General features: G+C 32.5%; 1 protein-coding gene and 1 long non-coding RNA gene across 5 annotated transcripts in view; both read right to left on the bottom strand.

Annotated features, from left to right (window-relative positions):
* The window catches only part of mub (poly(rC)-binding protein mub), a 313,447-nt gene that overhangs the window by 235,828 nt on the left and 57,275 nt on the right, over window positions 1-20,344 (bottom strand). The gene's annotated exons all lie outside the window — the stretch shown is intronic.
* Window positions 8,614-9,183, bottom strand: LOC142232708 (uncharacterized). Its single transcript, XR_012721178.1, has 2 exons — window positions 8,954-9,183; window positions 8,614-8,887 (listed from the first exon to the last, which is right to left on the bottom strand). It is a non-coding gene; the product is annotated as an uncharacterized LOC142232708 (long non-coding RNA).

Below are 20,344 nucleotides of genomic sequence, written 5' to 3'. Positions count from 1 at the left end.
AATACACTCTTGGGCGGAGTCAAGCAAAGTTTTAATTGATTGGAAATCGCCTTCTGATTTTGGAATATTGAATAATTTGGAAATTAAATTACCAACAAGCATTCGTTTGTTGTGGTATCTGGATTCCAAAATCTTCCAAGCTGAATCATAGTTAGCCTCAGTGGCTGAAATGTTTTTAATTAGATTTGCAGCTTCGCCTTCTAAAGTGCTTCGCAAATAATAAAATTTTTGAATTTTGTTCAACGAATCGTTCTGATGAACTAATGAAAAATATATGTCGCGGAATGGAATCCACTCAATATATTCTCCCGAGAATTTAGGAATCGATATTTTAGGAAGTTTAGATTCAGAAATTATGGTCGTATCCGAGCGACCATGTGGGGCAACGAAGGTACTAGCCATTGGCGAATGTGATACGGAGCGATCAGGGAAGGAATCGATAAGCATTCCTTTGAATGTAAAATATGTCTCGGAAAAGTCGAGATAGAAATCATCGTTAAGATAAGGAACTTCGCTAGAATTTATCGAATTATCGCGCACGTGTTCCACTAAAGTTTCATGCTGCGCTTCAAAACGATTAAAAATATCATCGATCCTTTGGGCCAAGGCGCTTACATAACCATGAGTTTTCTCCGCGGAATGTTTTACCACAAAACGGCTTTGATATTTTACCAACAAATTTAATAATTGTCGTTGATCATTGATAAGTGCAGAAAGATCACACATCGTTATGCTTGCACACACAACACCAAAGGATGAAATTTAAAAAGCACAAATAAAGTCTTATTTGAAAATCAACTGTAGCCTTTTTCGCCAGTAAAAACGGTCAGTGATTCAAATAACGCAAAGTTTCGATTGAATAAATTTCAAAGGAATCACAAAAACGAAACTTTATAATCACAAATGCGGAAAAAAATTGTTAATCTAAATCACAAAAAAATTCACCAATTAGAACTTTTATAATTTTCAATTGATTAATAAATGAATAATTATTTATTATGTGAGAAATTATGTTGATTAGCGATTGAAAAATTTCGTTTGTGTTCACTATTTTGAAGTTAGTTGTTTTTGAAAAACCGTTCACTAATTTCGCGAGAAAAATAAAAAAATTCACAAAAATTTTCTTTTTTAATTAAAATGAACAAACGAGGAAAAGTTCCCGGGTTTCGGCACCAATAAAATGTTGAGAAAACTTGCGTAGTTGAAATGACAAGAATAAAAAACCAAAGATTTTCAATAATAAAAATATTACAACGATTTATTTATTTGCTGTAGAAAAAGAGTTAAATAATTAGTACAATGTTCAGGATACTTATGTTGTTTATTCCTTGATGGTTAGACAAGAAGAGATCATTTAAAATTAATTTTCATAGCAAGAAACCTTAAAGCTAATAATAATTATCGTCTAGAAAAAAATACATAACAAACTACATGGATATGTATGTACTTAAATTTCAGCGGAACATATGATTTTGAAAAGGAGTCATTGACCACATAGATACTGCAATTGCATTCTCAAAACCTTTTACAAATATACGTACAATGCAATTCTAATGTTCATATGTATGTTTGTTTGTTCATATGCGTATGAATCCACCTATTAACATTCTGCGCTCCCGTATACGATGTTGTTGTTCTGCAAAGGAATAATGCGTGCGCAGGTAAGTGACTGCGAGTGTTGACATCAGGAGTGGGTGGCGACGCACAAGCTGCTGGCTATTCGCATTGTAGTGAAGGGGGCAGGGGATGCACTCACTGCAAATGAAACTGCATATGCAGATTAGTCAAGTGGACAGCTAAGCAAAGCAAACAAAACTTCATTATTAAGTTTTGTATGCTTAAGATGATGATGAAGTTTTTGTTATTTGATGATTTTGTGGGTGACTTTTGCTGCTTTATAAGAATGATGATTTTATGATTTTTCCTTGAATTTTTCGTTGGGAAAATGAATATTTTCGCCAACACTAAGAAAAATTCATACTTACACTTAATTCAAATTAACTTGAATTGAAAAATATTGGCATTCATTTTGAACCAACAACTCGGATTTAATTCTCTTAACTCCGATTTAATTCTCTAACTCTACACAGTCCAAATAAATATGATGCTATGTTGTATTGGCAGCATATTATATTGTTTATAAGCCACCAAAAGTATCCAGAAATGAGTTCTTTGTGATGGAGTTTAAGCATATTAGTGATATCGTGTCAAATTTTGCGGGAAAACAAAAAACAAAAAAAGATCGCGGTGTTTCGAAACGCGCCTTTGACATCGTGATCCAGAAAATAAAATGTAGTCGACTGTTCGACACCTGAAGAAGCTGTTGATTTCCTCAGAATGTATGTTTTGGTTCAAACGCATGCAAAAGTGTATTAATGAGGAATGTATATGTTTTTATTCTCTAATCCCGCAATATATAAAAGGCAACTCTAGTATTAACAAAACTTTTTATCAAAAGGACAAATCTATGTCATAAATACAATGATAATTTTCATTTATATAATAATTTTCTTAATGAAAATTTTTCATTATGTCAGTGGAAAAATTTGCTTTGACCAATTTTAGTGACATTGTATTCCAAAGTGTTCATTGGACTACCGTCTCCAAATTTTATTGGTTTAATATAGTGACCATTTTTTATCTTACAAATTTATATTACACAATCTTTGCCAATAAATTGTTTTAGTCCATTCTGTTCAGTGTATGATGGATACAAAGCTCCTGTTATATATAAATATAACCACACCAGTGACATGGTCTGCTCGGCCAAAGAATAATGGAACCATAATTGCTGAGGAAATTTACTTCTCTATTCCAATGCTAAAACCATAGGAATTTAAGAGCAAACCGTCAACCAAAATTACTGGAGTAGACATTTGAATAGGTTCATGATAGTTCTCAGGATGTAGTCCATTACAAATTAGATTTCGCAAACATAAATTCATTTATTTAGGATTTAGTTTAATTTTTAATTGAAGAACTAAAAATGAGTAGCATTGAGGTGTTCATTGTTCTGAGAAATATGTTGGCGTAATAAAAACGAGTATATAATAATTTCCTAATTTTTAGAACCGGTGGTTAGAGGGTTAAGAGGGATTACTTTTGCTAAGCACATACTTCATCTCTTTATTATATAATTCAAAGAATTCCCATAACCGGTTAATACTCTACGAATAAGAGTTGAAAACGAATTGTTTGAAATAACAAGTGTAAAAAAAGTACAAATGGTACAAAACCAGTTAAACAATATTATGCAATGAATAATTCTTAATACCTCTTCTAATAAATCATTAAAAACAAAACCATTATTAGGTTATGTCAAATTTAAAATAAATTGCAAATTTGGGGACAAAAAAACCTTATGCACTTTAACCACAACAATTTCAATTCATTAGACAAATCTTGACTTTAGTTGTTAAAAGTGTGGAAATTTTGCAACTTTTTGAATTCTTTTCGTTGAATATTATATTTGTGAGAAATTTTCCCTATTCTACCTTATTATCAGGACATATTCAATGCCTAAAAGTATGCAAAGAAATTTTTCAAAATATGGGCTCTCGATGAAAAAAGAGATCAATGAGATGATGAGGATCTAAATTTAAATATATTTTTTTTAATTCCTTATATCACTGATATAAATGCGTGTAATTCTTACTTTTATTATAGGGAAGCTTTTTTAACCCTGGACAGTCATCCTTCGTCAAAATGACGACGCATAATTTCATTTTCGATTTAAAATGCATTTTGGTCGATTGGGAAATGATAAATTTAAGTTATAGCAAAACAACAATTTTATGAATTTTTGTCTTATACTAATTAAAAACAAATTGAATTAGGAAATTAACTCAATTTTGGTTCTCATTTTTGCTCACGATGCAAATTATAGCGTCTTGAAAAAAGCCGTAGTCAAAATGACGAAGGATGACGTTAGTGTACAAAAAATAAGGATGACTTTCCAGGGTTAAATGAGTATGCCACATTTTATAACGGGTGACACTTTTTGTGCCACTGTTTATATCAGAATTTCCCCTGGCTGATATGCCAAATCATCTGCTCATGTCACTATATACCCCATCTTTCTCAGAGGAGAGCGAACAATTGTTCATATTTTTATTCCAAAGTAAATTGGGCGATCTTTGTGAGTACTTCGGTTCAAATATCTTTGAAAGTTACCTTCCCAGCAAACTATAATTATAAAATTGGAAGCACCTAATTTATAGTGTCCATGCTCTGTAGGCACTACTATTCTGCACAAAGTTGTAATTGCAGAATTCAGCGCTACTTCTTCTAAACGTGTAAGTAAGTTCTTTGTTTATAGCGGGAGACGCCCTTAATATATTTTTTTATTGAACGCCCGACAAACATTTTTTAAAGTATGGAAGTTCTGAAATTACGTTGCACTTCATACAAAGAAAAGCGCATTCAAGTGGACATTTCCTTATAAAATCATCAGCAAATTTCTCGCAGAGGTAAGTGCTGATTGACTTTGACTTCCCTTACAAAGCAGCAGGTTTTTTGCTGGCTATTCACAGCGATATTGAATTGATAAAACGTTCTCTCGACTAAATCCAAAGCAGCTCCTTGCCCATTTCAGTGTTAATCACAAGGTATCTGTAATCCACTCTACTTAACATAACATAAAAAAACTAAAAAAAATAGCGCTAGCAACCTAAAACTATCGGCTTATGTTTTATTCAACTCCAGGAAAAAAGTTTTTTTTTTTATATTTGTTCTTTGCGGGGAAAATGTTTCACATACCGCTATTCACTAGAATTGTGTTTACACAAGTCAACAACCATTATCTGAATAAACCGATATTGCTACGAATATCCTGTTATCAAACATATTGGCTGGAACCCTCGTTTAAAATGCATGAACTCATTTAAGCCCAAAACAGTAAAGGGTTCAATTAAACACTCTCTTATCAGTCAAACATGGTTGTATGACAAACTCCAAATTTCAACTATGCATGTACGTGTGTTCGTGTTGGGGTTTGTGAGGTATAGCCCCTCTGAAAATGTAAACAAAACATTTACTAACCCTCATAGATCTAGTCAGCCGATCTATCTAACGAACAACACTATCAGCAAAAGCAGTAGCTCACTGTGATGCATGCTTTCTCAATATGGCCGAATGACGACAACTTGCCATTATAAAAAAAATCAAGAACCAAATATTGTTTGGAGAATGTTTGGTATTCTCTGAGTTGGTGGAAAGTGGGGAGCTGATTTTGGGTGTTTAGTAGTGTGAAGAAATGTGCATGTGTGCGCCTGTGTGTCGTCGATGGTGTACAACAAATAATGCTACTGGCTAGGTCGGGGATAACACACAGCTGCTATCTATAGTTTGGGGGTCTGTGCTTGCTTGCTTGCAGTACGTAGTACTTCCAGTTGAGGTGAATAGACGTCGCGAGTCTCCACTTCTCTCTATGGTATATACAACAACAATAATAAAAACAAAACATGCGAAAAAGCCAAAACCAAACAAAATGCACGACAACGGCACCAACACAACTCAAAACAAATCAACACAAATCCCATAGAAAAGGCAAGCATAAAAAGTAAACAAGAAAACATGCAAAGAATGAAGAATAAAGCATTAATAAAGACCAAAGGCGAAAAACAGAAAATAAATAACCAACAAAAAAAGAAAGAACATTGAAGTACCAAGAAGCAAGTGAAGGCAAATAGAAAAAGCCAACGAACGCATTGAATGCAGCAGTGCGAGTGCAAAAACAAAATAAAAAAAAATACAAAACCAAAAGAAATGAACCAGACCACAAATCCTGGACAGACAGATACGAACGGCGTTGAATATGAAGAAAACAAGTGTAAACGAATAAATCAATTCCTTTGGAAGCCAAGAATACAAATAATTCTCACAGGGTTTATTGGCGTTGATAATCCGCACTTGCCAATGAGCGAAGAGACAAAATATTACGAACGTTTGTCGCATTTGCTGTGCGCGCGTTTTTTTATAACCAAAAACAGTAACAAAGCAATGAGTCTCACCACCGATGCGGGAGAAGAGTTAAATTGGCGTCACCAACATTGTTGCCAGATCTGATAAATTATTGTCATTGCATTAATTACAAATACAAATAAATTACAATAGACTATTTTTAGTGCAGATAAGAGAAAAATTTTCCATGTTAGAGATGATCATATTTTTACTTTCTGTTTAGGAAAAAATATATAATTTAATTAAAAAAAACAATAATCATTTATTAAATTAAGACAAATTAAATCCAATTAATTTAAATGAATTATATTCAATATTGTATTAACGCAATTTTAGCTAAGATAATTTAATGTAGTTTGAATTTAGATAATTTAATATAACATTTTATAGAAACTTCGTTACTCAGACAATATCATTTATTAAATTAAGGCAAATTAAATCCAATTAATTTAAATTAATTATATTCAATATTGTATTAACGCAATTTTAGCTAAGATAATTTAATGTAATTTGAATTTAGATAATTTAATGCTTAACATTTTATAGAAACTTCGTTATTCAGGCAATATTTTTCACTTTTCACTTTTATTTAAAGTAATCAGATACTTTAGTTTCATAGTGAAGTGATTTTCTGGTTTTGTTTGGTTTGATTTTCCTCTTTAGGGGTAATGCATAAAAAATTCTTTTATTGCTGCAAGCTCTAACATATAAAGGGTGATTTGTTAAGAGCTTGATAACTTTTTTTAAAAAAAAAACGCATAAAATTTGCAAAATCTCATCGGTTCTTTATTTGAAACGTTAGATTGGTCCATGACATTTACTTTTTGAAGATAATTTCATTTAAATGTTGACCGCGGCTGCGTCTTAGGTGGTCCATTCGGAAAGTCCAATTTTGGGCAACTTTTTCGAGCATTTCGGCCGGAATAGCCCGAATTTCTTCGGAAATGTTGTCTTCCAAAGCTGGAATAGTTGCTGGCTTATTTCTGTAGACTTTAGACTTGACGTAGCCCCACAAAAAATAGTCTAAAGGCGTCAAATCGCATGATCTTGGTGGCCAACTTACCGGTCCATTTCTTGAGATGAATTGTTCTCCGAAGTTTTCCCTCAAAATGGCCATAGAATCGCGAGCTGTGTGGCATGTAGCGCCATCTTGTTGAAACCACATGTCAACCAAGTTCAGTTCTTCCATTTTTGGCAACAAAAAGTTTGTTAGCATCGAACGATAGCGATCGCCATTCACCGTAACGTTGCGTCCAACAGCATCTTTGAAAAAATACGGTCCAATGATTCCACCAGCGTACAAACCACACCAAACAGTGCATTTTTCGGGATGCATGGGCAGTTCTTGAACGGCTTCTGGTTGCTCTTCACTCCAAATGCGGCAATTTTGCTTATTTACGTAGCCATTCAACCAGAAATGAGCCTCATCGCTGAACAAAATTTGTCGATAAAAAAGCGGATTTTCTGCCAACTTTTCTAGGGCCCATTCACTGAAAATTCGACGTTGTGGCAGATCGTAAGTCTATTCATGATGAAATGTCAAAGCATACTGAGCATCTTTCTCTTTGACACCATGTCTGAAATCCCACGTGATCTGTCAAATACTAATGCATGAAAATCCTAACCTCAAAAGAATCACCCTTTACTATTATTTCTTTATTAAAAAAATTATGTGGCATCCCTGACCAAGAGCACAACACACGTGTATATTTAACTAAAATGACGCCTACACCACCACGTATGTGACATATTTACATCGATATATACACATTAATGAGTAACGACAGTGATTGCAGAGAATTGAAATGAATGGTCGTTGTTATGGAGTAAAATGGGTGAGATAAGCTGAGCCAAGAGAGCAGCCAATATGTTATGTGTAATGTCGTAGACAATATGTGTATGAATGACTGATAATATAGAGTGCATTACAAAAATATCCATTAAAAGCCCAGAGAAAATGAAAATAACTACAAGATTAATTAACAAAACAACATCGACTACTACAATAATGACAATTTCATTAATCCGAGCAGAGCAATAACCACCATACGAAGGAAATTACAAAAAGTGCATTCATTCATTATGCCACAAAAAATGATGCTGAGCCACTGTGGTGTAGTAACGTAGGATAGTTACTCGTTTAGAAATTAAGTAGAAGAAGTAGAAGTAAATTCGAATAGCAAACATTTGCGAATATTTCAGAATGCAATTCGCTTTGAAAAAAATGTGTTGCGTACTTTAGGCTAACAAATGAATCTCAATGTATTCGATTACGAAATTGATCCAAATAATTTTTAATGGAAATTGCTTCAATCATGAAAATGAATCAATCGTCAGCGTCAATCGTCAGCGTCAATAATTAATTGGCACAATTAATTTGCGCGACTGATTTTAGGTTTGATTAAAAAATTCATTGAATCGATTGAAATTTTATATGAAAATTCATTCATTCATATTCTACATTAATTATTCTTTGTAAATTAGAATTAAAAAATATAGGACGAAATGTGTTAAGAGTTCGAAGAAATAGTTTTGCCGGTAGGACGATAGCAATTGAACAAAGAAGTACTTCGGACAAAGTTATGGGATATGATATTTTTACACAGAAAAAAAAAATTCAAATTAAAAGATATAATTAAAACATTAATTGAATCTATTAACGAAAAAAATATGTTTTTATTATCGTTGGTACAATTTAAAAAATTGATTTTTCATCCCTGCTACTGATTACATGTAGAAACAGTACGTTTCTCGTATCCATTTTGTATAAATAGAAATTTATTTTAGTATACTCTAAAATGTTTTATTGGTACTGTATAAAAAAAGGATATTAATTTATTGGAGCAAAATATCCAAATATGTGCATAGCATTGGTGACGTTTTACTTTAGGACAACCAAACATCCTAACAGTTGTTTTTTGTTGTTCTGCGAAAACAAAAAAAAAATACGAATTAAAAATAAATTCTGCACAAATAAAATTGGACATCTCACACTTCACCCAACTGAGTGGCATTGTTTCGACGCAATGGAAGATAAACAACATTTTTGTTCGTTCTACACCCCTTTGTTCTTGCTGTTGGCTTTTTCGTTGCTGTTGTTGTTGTTAATTTAAAATAAATACCCAGTACTCGCTATCACAATCGCACATTGGCCCAACAACAACAACAGCTGACAAACATTCACATTCATACTCAAATCGAACAGTAAATGACGATCGGTCATTGAACGTTTAGACGAGGAAAAAACCAAGCATAACAACAACAACAACGACAACAATCAAATCAAGAAAATGATATGATGCTTGATTTTCCTTTGATAGCATGAATTTAAAAGACACGATAAAGGTGAAATGAGAGCAAAAATGCGAGATAATTAAAGAACATTCGAAAAGAGACTTGCTGCGTTGCTACTCAATAAATAACACAATTAAACATCAATTATATTGAGTTAATGTGACTGGCGATTAAATAAGTCTATCTCTTTCACTCTTAATACATCTATTCAGTGAATGTAGTTCTGTTTAATCTAACCCAGTAGGAAGATTGGTAATGACTTCATACATAATACCTATTTCAGGCCTTTGTAGGTATTTTTACTACTGGGGGTGTTGAGAAAAGTATCAAACTTGCATGCTGAGGGTTAAAACACCAACTAAATGTTTTCTCCGGCGCACAGAGGGGCAAAATCGCAAAAAATGAATATTAATTAATTTTTTTTTAATACTGAGTATCCAATTAAAGTATATAAAATTCTACATAACATGAAAATTTCAATGTCCTATGTTGTTTACTTGTCAAGCTGCATTGTGTTAAAGTTAAGTAATTTTTGAGCTATTCGCGCAAAAGTGTTTTTTGAAATTCGGTATATTTCGGAGCTTGATATATATAGTTTTTCGCAAGTCAAAAGTAATACTTTCACTATGGAATCTTCAACCTCAGGTATTTTAGCGTTGTTCTAAAAACATTGTGTAAACAAAAAATGTGTATAAATATTTTGAAAAAATATTTTAAAATGTATCTAAATTTTGAATATTTTCAAAATATCACATATGAATGGTGTCAGTTGGCGTTAGAATATGAATGTTTTAATAAACTACAATTCCTAGGGTTTCATATTAAGTAATAAAATGTTGGGCATTTTTTTTTATTAAATTAACTGTGAAAATAGTCTCTCAAGCAAAAAAAAAAAAAAAAACACCAGTTCTTGTCTTTTGTTAGCTTTTTCTTCGCTTTCTTTGTTATAATTGTTGTTTTTGTATATCGTTAGCAACTGTGTGTTACAATGATAAAAGTATTTGTTATTGTGCGTTGTGTTGTGTATTGAAATATGTGAAAACGTCGAACGTGTGGAAAGTGATGTAAAACTTGTAATTGGGTAACCCAAGAAGCCTGCAACAAAGCTTTTAAAAACTACAGAGAACATTTTTCTCTCAAATGTAGTCGGGAGGATTGCAATCGAGACATATTAGATAGGTTCCTACTTAGTTCAGATCCAATCCTATCTGGTAAATCAAAATTGCAAAAAAAAATCCACCAACTTCCAAAATCAGTGGTAGATCTACTTGTTTCGCCTTCACTCTTGACGAACGTGGCACCATAAGGCACAAATCATGAAACAGTTGACGACGATGATTATATGGAGGACATATATTGGGAGCCACCGTGGTGCAATGGTTAGCATGCCCGCCTTGCATACACAAGGTCGTGGATTCGATTCCTGCTTCGACCGAACACCAAGAATTTTTTCAGCGGTGGATTATCCCACCTCAGAAATGCTGGTGACATTTCTGAGGGTTTCAAAGCTTCTCTAAGTGGTTTCACTGCAATGTGGAACGCCGTTCGGACTCGGCTATAAAAAGGAGGTCCCTTGTCATTGAGCTTAACATGGAATCGGGCAGCACTCAGTGATAAGAGAGAAGTTCACCACTGTGGTATCACAATGGACTGAATAGTCTAAGTGAGCCTGATACATCGGGCTGCCACATAACCTAACCTAACCTATGGAGGACAATGCATTGGAGTTTGATGACTTTGGGCATATATTTTAAAATAGCAGGTCAGAAACATATGTCTTATACTATAAAACGATATATATAAAAACTTATGTATAAACTTTTTCCTTTGTAGATATGAAGGAACAAGCTATTTTTATAAAAATTTTAATATCTGCTTTCGGTCCCGAATTTAGTTACATATATGATACAACAATCCCCCTTTCGTCAACGTTATTATAATAAAAATAAATTGATTACTATGTGAAAATTGTATTAAATTTTTCCAAAAAAAATCCGACTGAGCCAGAACATTTTTTAAAAGGGGCGTGGCAACCAAGGCCTATTAGCAGGACAACAGTGGTTATGATTGAGATGTGTCACGTACAATCATAGCCAAGGACTATTACCAGATCAACAGTACAACATTGGGAAAGTTTCATGACAATCGGTTCATTACTATGGCCGCTAGAGCTATTTTTTTATAGTGGGAGTGGCATCGCCCACTTTTCCATAAGATGTAGCCTAAGTCACTCAGTGATAACGTAGCATTATAATAGTGAAAGAATTTTAAAAATCGGATAAGTAGTTTAATTAATCTCCATTTGTTGCGACTTTGCCCCTCTGTGCGGCGCTTATAGCCCTCAGTAGGGCTGGCTTTTTAAGCATTGTAAAAACTTTGCTCTATTTGAGGAGGTTCTCAACATAGTGTGATGTGTTTATTTCATGATTGGAAAATGCTTTAAATATCCAAAAATGTACTTTATTGCGATAGGTGCTAAAGAAATTAATTTGGAAAAAAAACACCCTGGATGTTAGGAGAGATACGTAACTTTAAAAAGGAGATCCAAAGATACTTCAATATGATCACTTACTAGACCAAATATTGTTTTTGGACGTTGAACATGTAACATGTTTGCCACAGCCATGTTATTTTCTCGGATATTAGGTATCTGATATCGGCAACCATTTTATGTTTGGCGAGAAAAACTTTTGGGGACAAAAATATTCCAAATAAATCAAATTTATTGTGGCGTTATGTTAAATATCGTTTCTATGATAATTGAGAAAATGTTTAAAGTTTGTACTGCAACCGCAAAGAATAATTGAATTGAGACGCCAGTTTGCAATCACTCTTGGAGACTGTTCCATTACGACAGACTATAATTCTGATATATTATATTTAACAAAAAATATTCTATTACAAATATATATAATTTGAAAAAGAATTATTTTGCAATTAGTAATTTAGCAGATATCGACTATAAAAATTCTTTGTTGATTTAAGAAGTTACGAAAATATACATAGGCTACGAAACCAAATCACAAAATATTTCAGAAAACATCCTTGAAACTGATATCATTACAGTTAAAACGTATATTCTAAAATTTTACCCCAAAAATTGTACTCCCATTTTATCATGAATTGACATAAATGACAAATTGAATAATACAACATTCTTAAATCCGCATTACTTTAAAACCAATGATGATATAAATTATTTTGATATCGTGAATCGATGAATTTGAAGATATAATTACAAGACCCGATGATTTTATAAACGCTTAAAAATAATTTTAAGGATCATTTGTTTTGCAATTTGTATGCATTCGCAAAATATATTTTAACTTTGCCTCAACGGTATTTATAATTAATTTTTTTTAACTTAAAAAAAAGAATGTGCCACTTTTCAAAAATAATTGTGCCACTTTTTGAAAACTCCCAACTGTAACGCTGATTCTTTCTCTGTGTGCCTGAGAGGAAGGAAGTAACGCCGTCTTTTCAAGTTCAAAGTTTGTTATCTTTCTTGGTGTGATGATTCAAAATTGTCAAGCGACCCATATCTCCCCCTCATCCCTGTAAACACTTCACCATTTTGAAGTAGTCGAAAAAAAATCTTTTGATTTGATTTTAATGGAATTTGATTATTAACTGCAAATTCATTAAATGTCCATGAAGAAGAAATTTTTCTATTTGGCTATGAAAATATATTGACTTAATTCATTTAACATTTAGCCCTCAAAACATTAAAAACTCATACACACACACACAAACAGACATACATCTCCTATATACACTCATCAGAGGTTCAATATACAGACATCGAGGGGTTTCTCCAACCATTCGCTAGCCCCCCAAAAAGTGACAGAAGCTGGCGGGTGGCTTTCAAATCAAATCTTTGGCATAATGTGTTGTAGTAAAAGTAAGTAGTGAAGTGACAGACTATTGGATAGATGGACGGACGTTTGGCAAGTGAAAACACCACAAGCAAGAACATCAACACCAAACATGACGATAATTGAATAAAACTTTTGCCCCTGGCTAAAATGAAGAAGAATAGGGGGAGACCTAAATGCCTAGGCCATGGATAAGGCAGCAGCGTCGAAGTCGACGACGAAGCCAACAATAATGGTTAGGTCTGAATGCTTACTAAGTCAACAGAGTAGTGTAATAGCAGCAAAAAGTCATCCCAATGTAGTCAACTCACAACATGAAGTTGAGATAGTTGTCCGTCGGTGGTAAACATCCTAAAAAATAAAACACCACCAACGGTTTGGAAAAGAGGGAAGGGATGAAATGGCCTGTAAATGGGCTATAGACTTTTAAGTCAAATAATTCCAAAAAGAAAAACATCCATTAACGATATTTCGGATTTTTATCCCATAAACAAAAGTTTTGTAATTTTTTTGAAATCTAGCTATAATCAATGGTACCGGTGGAAATTTTGAAAAAGTCGCATACTCAAAAAAAGGTCGCATAATGATAAAAAAAGTTGCACACATTTGTCAAGTCTTTTTATTACAAAAATTGTTCTATAAATCAACACAAAACAATAAAGGAACAATAACAAAAACTATATTTTACCAACTTATTGTATCATAAAATCCAGTAAAACGTAAACTTGCAATAAAGTAAAAATCTATTTTTTTTGTTCTTTCTTTAAATTATCAGTAATGTACGAACACCATCCACACGCACAGAAAAAACATGTTTGGACATGGTTGCCGCATCCATTTAATGCTTATTTAGAGTATGTAATTGTCGCGAAAACCATGTATTTTGTCTTTGTAAAAATAATTTTCGAGCGGAGAAAAATATATATTGGCAATAAGCATTTAAATGGTTCTCAAATGCCGCAAACATGTTCTATTATTTAAATGATAGAATTTGAGACCATTATATGGTCAAGAAAATCATGTACCTGACCATTCAATTTTTTTTTTACTTTTTTGCAGAGAAAAAAGTATTTTTATAGTTTACGTATAGACATGTCTACAACCATTACATGGCCATAAAGACCATGTACATTGTTTTCGTGACCATTTAATTTTTTAATTTTTTTGCAGTGACAATAATTTTATAAAAACATTGAGCAGGTACACACGATTTTCATTTTGCGCGTCAGTCGTGTGTTGATTGTTTCTTGGAATGGACGGAGAATACGGAATTATTGTGTTTTGTGTTAATTTATTTATTTAGAAATGGCACGTAGTTTTATGTGAATACAAAAAAGGAAAGTGTAATTGAAACAAATGTACCTGGTTTTTGTTCTGCATTTTGATATATGGTATAATTTATTTTTATTTGCAGTTATATGATGTCTGTGTTTGTACATTTGATGGGCACGAAGTAAATATGGAATGATTACTTATTGTTGAAATTGAACCAAACTAGAGTGTGTAAAAGTATGTGATGTTTGCTTGCACAACATTATAAATACAAATAAACAATGAATTAGTTTATAAATAAATAAAAACAAATAAATAAAGTTGATTTTGTGTTTTCTTTTTTCAAGTGGCGTCCTTTTTTCGACGACGAAAAAAGTTTTTTCATAAAAATCAAAACATTTTAGGTTGTGACCATGTTCTTTTAACTAGAAAAAAAAAACATTTTTTGACGAATAACATAACATTTTAGATCGTGACCATTGTCTTTTAATGGAAACAAAATTCTTTTTATCAATATAATAACATTTTAGATGAGGACAATTGTATTTTTCTTAGAACCATGTTCACTGAGCCAACATGGTTGCAGGTTAAAATGTTACATGGTCGCCGCAAAAATTGCTGCTATCATATTATTTTGCTCTTCGAATATGATTGTGACAATCATGTTTCTTCTCTGCGTGCAGTACCAATCTACCATCAGCCAATTAAAAACTTTTAAATCAATTAATATAACAAAAATATTTATTTTTTTATACTAAATAACATACACTTTTAATTGACTCTGTGAAATATATTGTACTATGATTTGTTTATGGCTAACTCTAGCAAGTTTTTACTGGGAAAAAATTCCTAACAAAAACTTGAAACTTCTCTATTTCTCTATTTCTCAAATGGAATTGAGGGATTCAGCTATATGAGAGCTATATATTAATATCGACCGATACTTGACGAATCATATAATGGGTGCAAAGCACCAGTACAGCAAATCGGATGAAAATTCCGAAATCGGTCATCATCGTGGTATACAGTCGGTAACGGATATAAGTACATTTCATATAAGAAAAATATGCATATAAGAAAGTTAAAAAAGAAGATCACACTTATATATAATTATTGTCTATAAGAAAACAAAACTTCTTGTATGCGTTTTTTTTCATACACCCAGAAAAAAAGGGGCTCTAATGCCAACTGAACTTTATTTTAGTTCATGAAGATTAGTTTATTTTAGTTAAATTTTGCACAATATGAGTAAATGTTCCTTATTTGAATAATTTTTTGCTAACTTTAATGACCCGAACTAAAAATAAGAAAAAAAGTCGTATAGTGCACAATTTTACTAAAAAAAATAGTTCATATTTTCCTAAAATGGCAGGAGTTTGCTTAAATTGAGTTCATAAGTCTCTCAAATGAGTAAATTTTACTAAAATTGTACCTGTCTCGAAAATTGTACCTGTACAGCGCTAAAGACATTTTAACAATTTTTAAATCCAATTTTTTTCCAACATCTGAAATTTTCTTAAACACCAGAAAAAATTAATTATTTTTAAAAAATGTTCTTCAATTTGACAAAAAGTATTAACTTATTTGTAACATGTTGCAATTAGAAAACTATTTTAGTTAAAATTTTCTAAAATAAACCTAAATTTTCTTCCACGGTGGGGTCACTTTTTTTTTGGGTGTATAGACAATAATAATAAATAGTGTGTGTTTTCCCGAGTTTCTTATATCCGTTATCTACTGTACCAAAATAAACCCAATGAGTGTCTCTTGTAGTCTTAAAAATCGAAAGATGAAGTAAACTTCCTCTTACTGAATTTCAACTTTTGTTATTGTTAGGCAAAATTGAATTTAAAAATTGGACCTTTTCAAAAAGTTTACTTTTCCAAATTTTAAAAAGTTTGTGTTTTGATTCCGACGTCTATCTATGACTATGTACTACAATAAATTATTTTTAAGGCATTTTTCTTCGAAATTTGGTGCACTGGAGAGAATTTTGGTCCGATTTTGGAAAAAACTTGGTCCAAAATAAAATTCCCATTTATAAAAATTGCTTCAAATTTAAAAACATCCCTTTTGTACGACATTTTGTCGCACATTTTGCATATTTCAAAAAAGGCGCATAATGTCAGAAAGGTTGCAAAATGCGACTAAAGTCGCACAACGGCAACACTGACTATAATGATTTATAAAGGACAAAAACCGAATACGAATGGGCCACATTTACTGCCAATCCAAATGTATTGCCCCAGACAAATTGAGAGCAATTTTTGTCATAGAGTTTGGAACCATATTAATAGAACATCCAATATATTTTCGCTGAAATTCTGTAGGGATTCTAATGAGAATTAAAAAAATCGAGCTTTTGACTTTTCGACAATTTAGGGTTAACCGGTTATTTAGACACCCATTATTCGACAATTATGAATTATTTTTTATTATAATATGAGTTTATTATCCGAATATTCTGTCGCTGAGATTGTTCTTGTGTTCATTTTTATTTCATCAATCATCACTACCATCCACCGCACCACATCAATGTGAGAGGCATTTCATTTCATCTCATCTCATCAACATCATCGTTATCATTATTACAGTACAAGCACCATTTGCCATCCAAATAATGATAAATGCTGCTACCAGTAGACCACAAAGGACAGCTTCGACAGACCAAAAACTCAAATTAAGGATAATTTTCGAAGAGTGCCAAACGTGTGCTTAATTTTGCTCCAATATCCCTTGCAAATAAAGGATAATAAAACTCAATTTCATTCTACCAACTTTCTTCACGTTTGATGATGAATATGTTTTTTTTTGCCTGTTATATTAATTAATTGAGACAAAATAATCGGATTAATAAGAAGCCACCTCATCTCCCCAGGGGGAGAAGTCCATTTTGCTAACATAACCTTAAAAAACCAAGAGAAATTGGAAACATCCTTACTGGATAATTACACAAATTAATAAAAAGTTCTAACCAAATGGTGAATAAAGTTTATGGCTGGCATGGTACAAAGTTAAGGACGACATACCATAATTATCTCTAATAAGTATAGGTAAATATGACCTGAATATGAAGGTTAAACTCTTATTCACATTTTAACAATGGTGATTTGTTCGTTGGTTATTATGTATGATGTACAATGAAAAAAATTTGTTATAAAAATTTGTTATGTTATATGTTTCCAAAATAGTGAATTGCTTTCCCTTTAAGGAAAACTATTTCAGTTTGTTCGTAAAATTGAATTAATTGAAGAAACCTTATTCTTAAAGTTTGGCTAATCGATGACTATCTCTACACTCAAAAAAAATATTTACGTGATATTAAAGATTACGCAACCTAAATTTAAGGATGCGAAGTTTACAAAATATTAAGGACAAATTTAATGAAATAAATAAATAATGAAATTTTAATTAAAATAAAGTTTATAATCTTTGTTTCAAAAATTTTTTTCAATAAATTTAGGACACAATTTTTTTAAATTTGCGTCCCTCTGTTAAAGTCGCATGTCTTTGTACTAAGGCTAATTTTCCTTAAAGTAAAAAAACACATTTTTGATTTAAAGAAAAAGTCATTAAATTAACTGAAATATTGAAACTTTAGATTTAAGATAAAAACGCTTCAAATATAGGCTAAGACTTATATTGAGGATTTAGCATCTTTTATTTAAAGTTTTTTTCGGAATTAAGAAAAATTTGTTTTATTTGAAGTGTCCGTTATAATTTAGATTTTGAAACTGGTATTTGTTTGTACGTGAGTACCTTTATTAATAAACCGCGGAAAGAGAATGAAAATTTGATAAAAATTTTGTATCCTAATTTTAATTTTATTGGTCCTAGATTTAAAGCCAGATAGGTCGTTAAAAAATTCTTTATTTTAAAGAAGCCGCATCTTTGGCTCGGAATCAATACCAAAATCCTTAAGGGAAGGTCAAAATCTTTGGATCCAAGTAAACTTTTTTTTTAGTGTAGGTTAGCCTATAGCGACAGATGGATTTTTTGGGGATTTATGTGAACTATTTAGTCCATTGTGATGCCATAGATTGTAAAGATCTCTCTTATCAACGAGTGCAGGAAAACATCCTAGTCCAAACGACAAGACATATGGCTATTCTAATTGAAAAGAAATGAAATCGAATATACAGAGAGCTGATGCGAGGCTGTTCCTCCTTATCTTCTTTCTTTAGTATTTCAACGAGGTCGCACGTAGGTAATGCCCCGTAAAGCAACGTCACAGTAGGTATTTCAAACCAGCGAGTTCATTATAATTTTTTGAAATTTTGGTATGTTATAAAGGTCGGTGTTTTCAGGATTTACGCTAAGAACATGCTTCTTCGCTCATATCCAGGTTATAACGTGGCGGATCTCTGCATGATATCTCTTTTTTGTATGGAGAGCAAAGGGCGGTTTATAGAAACATACCTGGTTAAAGGTAATAGAAACACCCTTTAAGTCGCCTCTATTCCCATACCTTTGATGATTACTTGCCCTATAGTGGCTTAAAAACAGGAAACGACAAACGAAGTTTACCTATTCATATCTGTATCTCATGATCAACATTTAAACGTAGTAGGTAATGTCTGCAATAGTCAAATCCGATGCACCTAATTTTGATGCAATGCCCAAAAAAGTCACAATGGTGTTAGAAGCTGGCAGATTAAGCCAAAAACGTCAATTTAACATTATAATAAAAGAACGATTTGATGATTTAATAGAGGATTTACCATATTTTTATATATAGAGACATCTTCATCGACTTATTATTAGTTTAACATACCTGCAAAGAGATAAGAAATAAAAAAATACTTAATAATGGGAATTTATATTTTACAAATAAATGAACGCTTAAAAAATGGAAAATGAACGGAAGTATCAAAAAAGGTTTGTCCTAGTTTAGTTCGTACTCTGGAAAAAAAAGTATTGGCCAAATAAAGGGTGATTCTTTTGAGGTTAGGATTTTCATGCATTAGTATTTGACAGATCACGTGGGATTTCAGACATGGTGTCAAAGAGAAAGATGCTCAGTATGCTTTGACATTTCATCATGAATAGACTTACGATCTGCCACAATGTCGAATTTTCAGTGAATGGGCCCTAGAAAAGTTGGCAGAAAATCCGCTTTTTTATCGACAAATTTTGTTCAGTGATGAGGCTCATTTCTGGTTGAATGGCTACGTAAATAAGCAAAATTTCCGCATTTGGAGTGAAGAGCAACCAGAAGCCGTTCAAGAACTGCCCATGCATCCCGAAAAATGCACTGTTTGGTGTGGTATGTACGCTGGTGGAATCATTGGACCGTATTTTTTCAAAGATGCTGTTGGACGCAACGTTACGGTGAATGGCGATCGCTATCGTTCGATGCTAACAAACTTTTTGTTGCCAAAAATGGAAGAACTGAACTTGGTTGACATGTGGTTTCAACAAGATGGCGCTACATGCCACACAGCTCGCGATTCTATGGCCATTTTGAGGGAAAACTTCGGAGAACAATTCATCTCAAGAAATGGACCGGTAAGTTGGCCACCAAGATCATGCGATTTGACGCCTTTAGACTATTTTTTGTGGGGCTACGTCAAGTCTAAAGTCTACAGAAATAAGCCAGCAACTATTCCAGCTTTGGAAGACAACATTTCCGAAGAAATTCGGGCTATTCCGGCCGAAATGCTCGAAAAAGTTGCCCAAAATTGGACTTTCCGAATGGACCACCTAAGACGCAGCCGCGGTCAACATTTAAATGAAATTATCTTCAAAAAGTAAATGTCATGGACCAATCTAACGTTTCAAATAAAGAACCGAGGAGATTTTGCAAATTTTATGCGTTTTTTTTTTTTTTAAAAAGTTATCAAGCTCTTAACAAATCACCCTTTATGAAAGATTATGTACTCTTATTTTTGGGATACAATATTAACGACAAAATTTCTTTGTAATAAAAAAACAAGTATAAA

Source organism: Haematobia irritans, chromosome 4 (genome assembly GCF_050003625.1).
Source record: "Haematobia irritans isolate KBUSLIRL chromosome 4, ASM5000362v1, whole genome shotgun sequence".
Classification (NCBI taxonomy): Eukaryota; Metazoa; Arthropoda; class Insecta; order Diptera; family Muscidae; genus Haematobia; species Haematobia irritans.
Note: the sequence above shows the minus strand (reverse complement) of the source record. Positions and strands in the feature narration are given on the sequence as shown.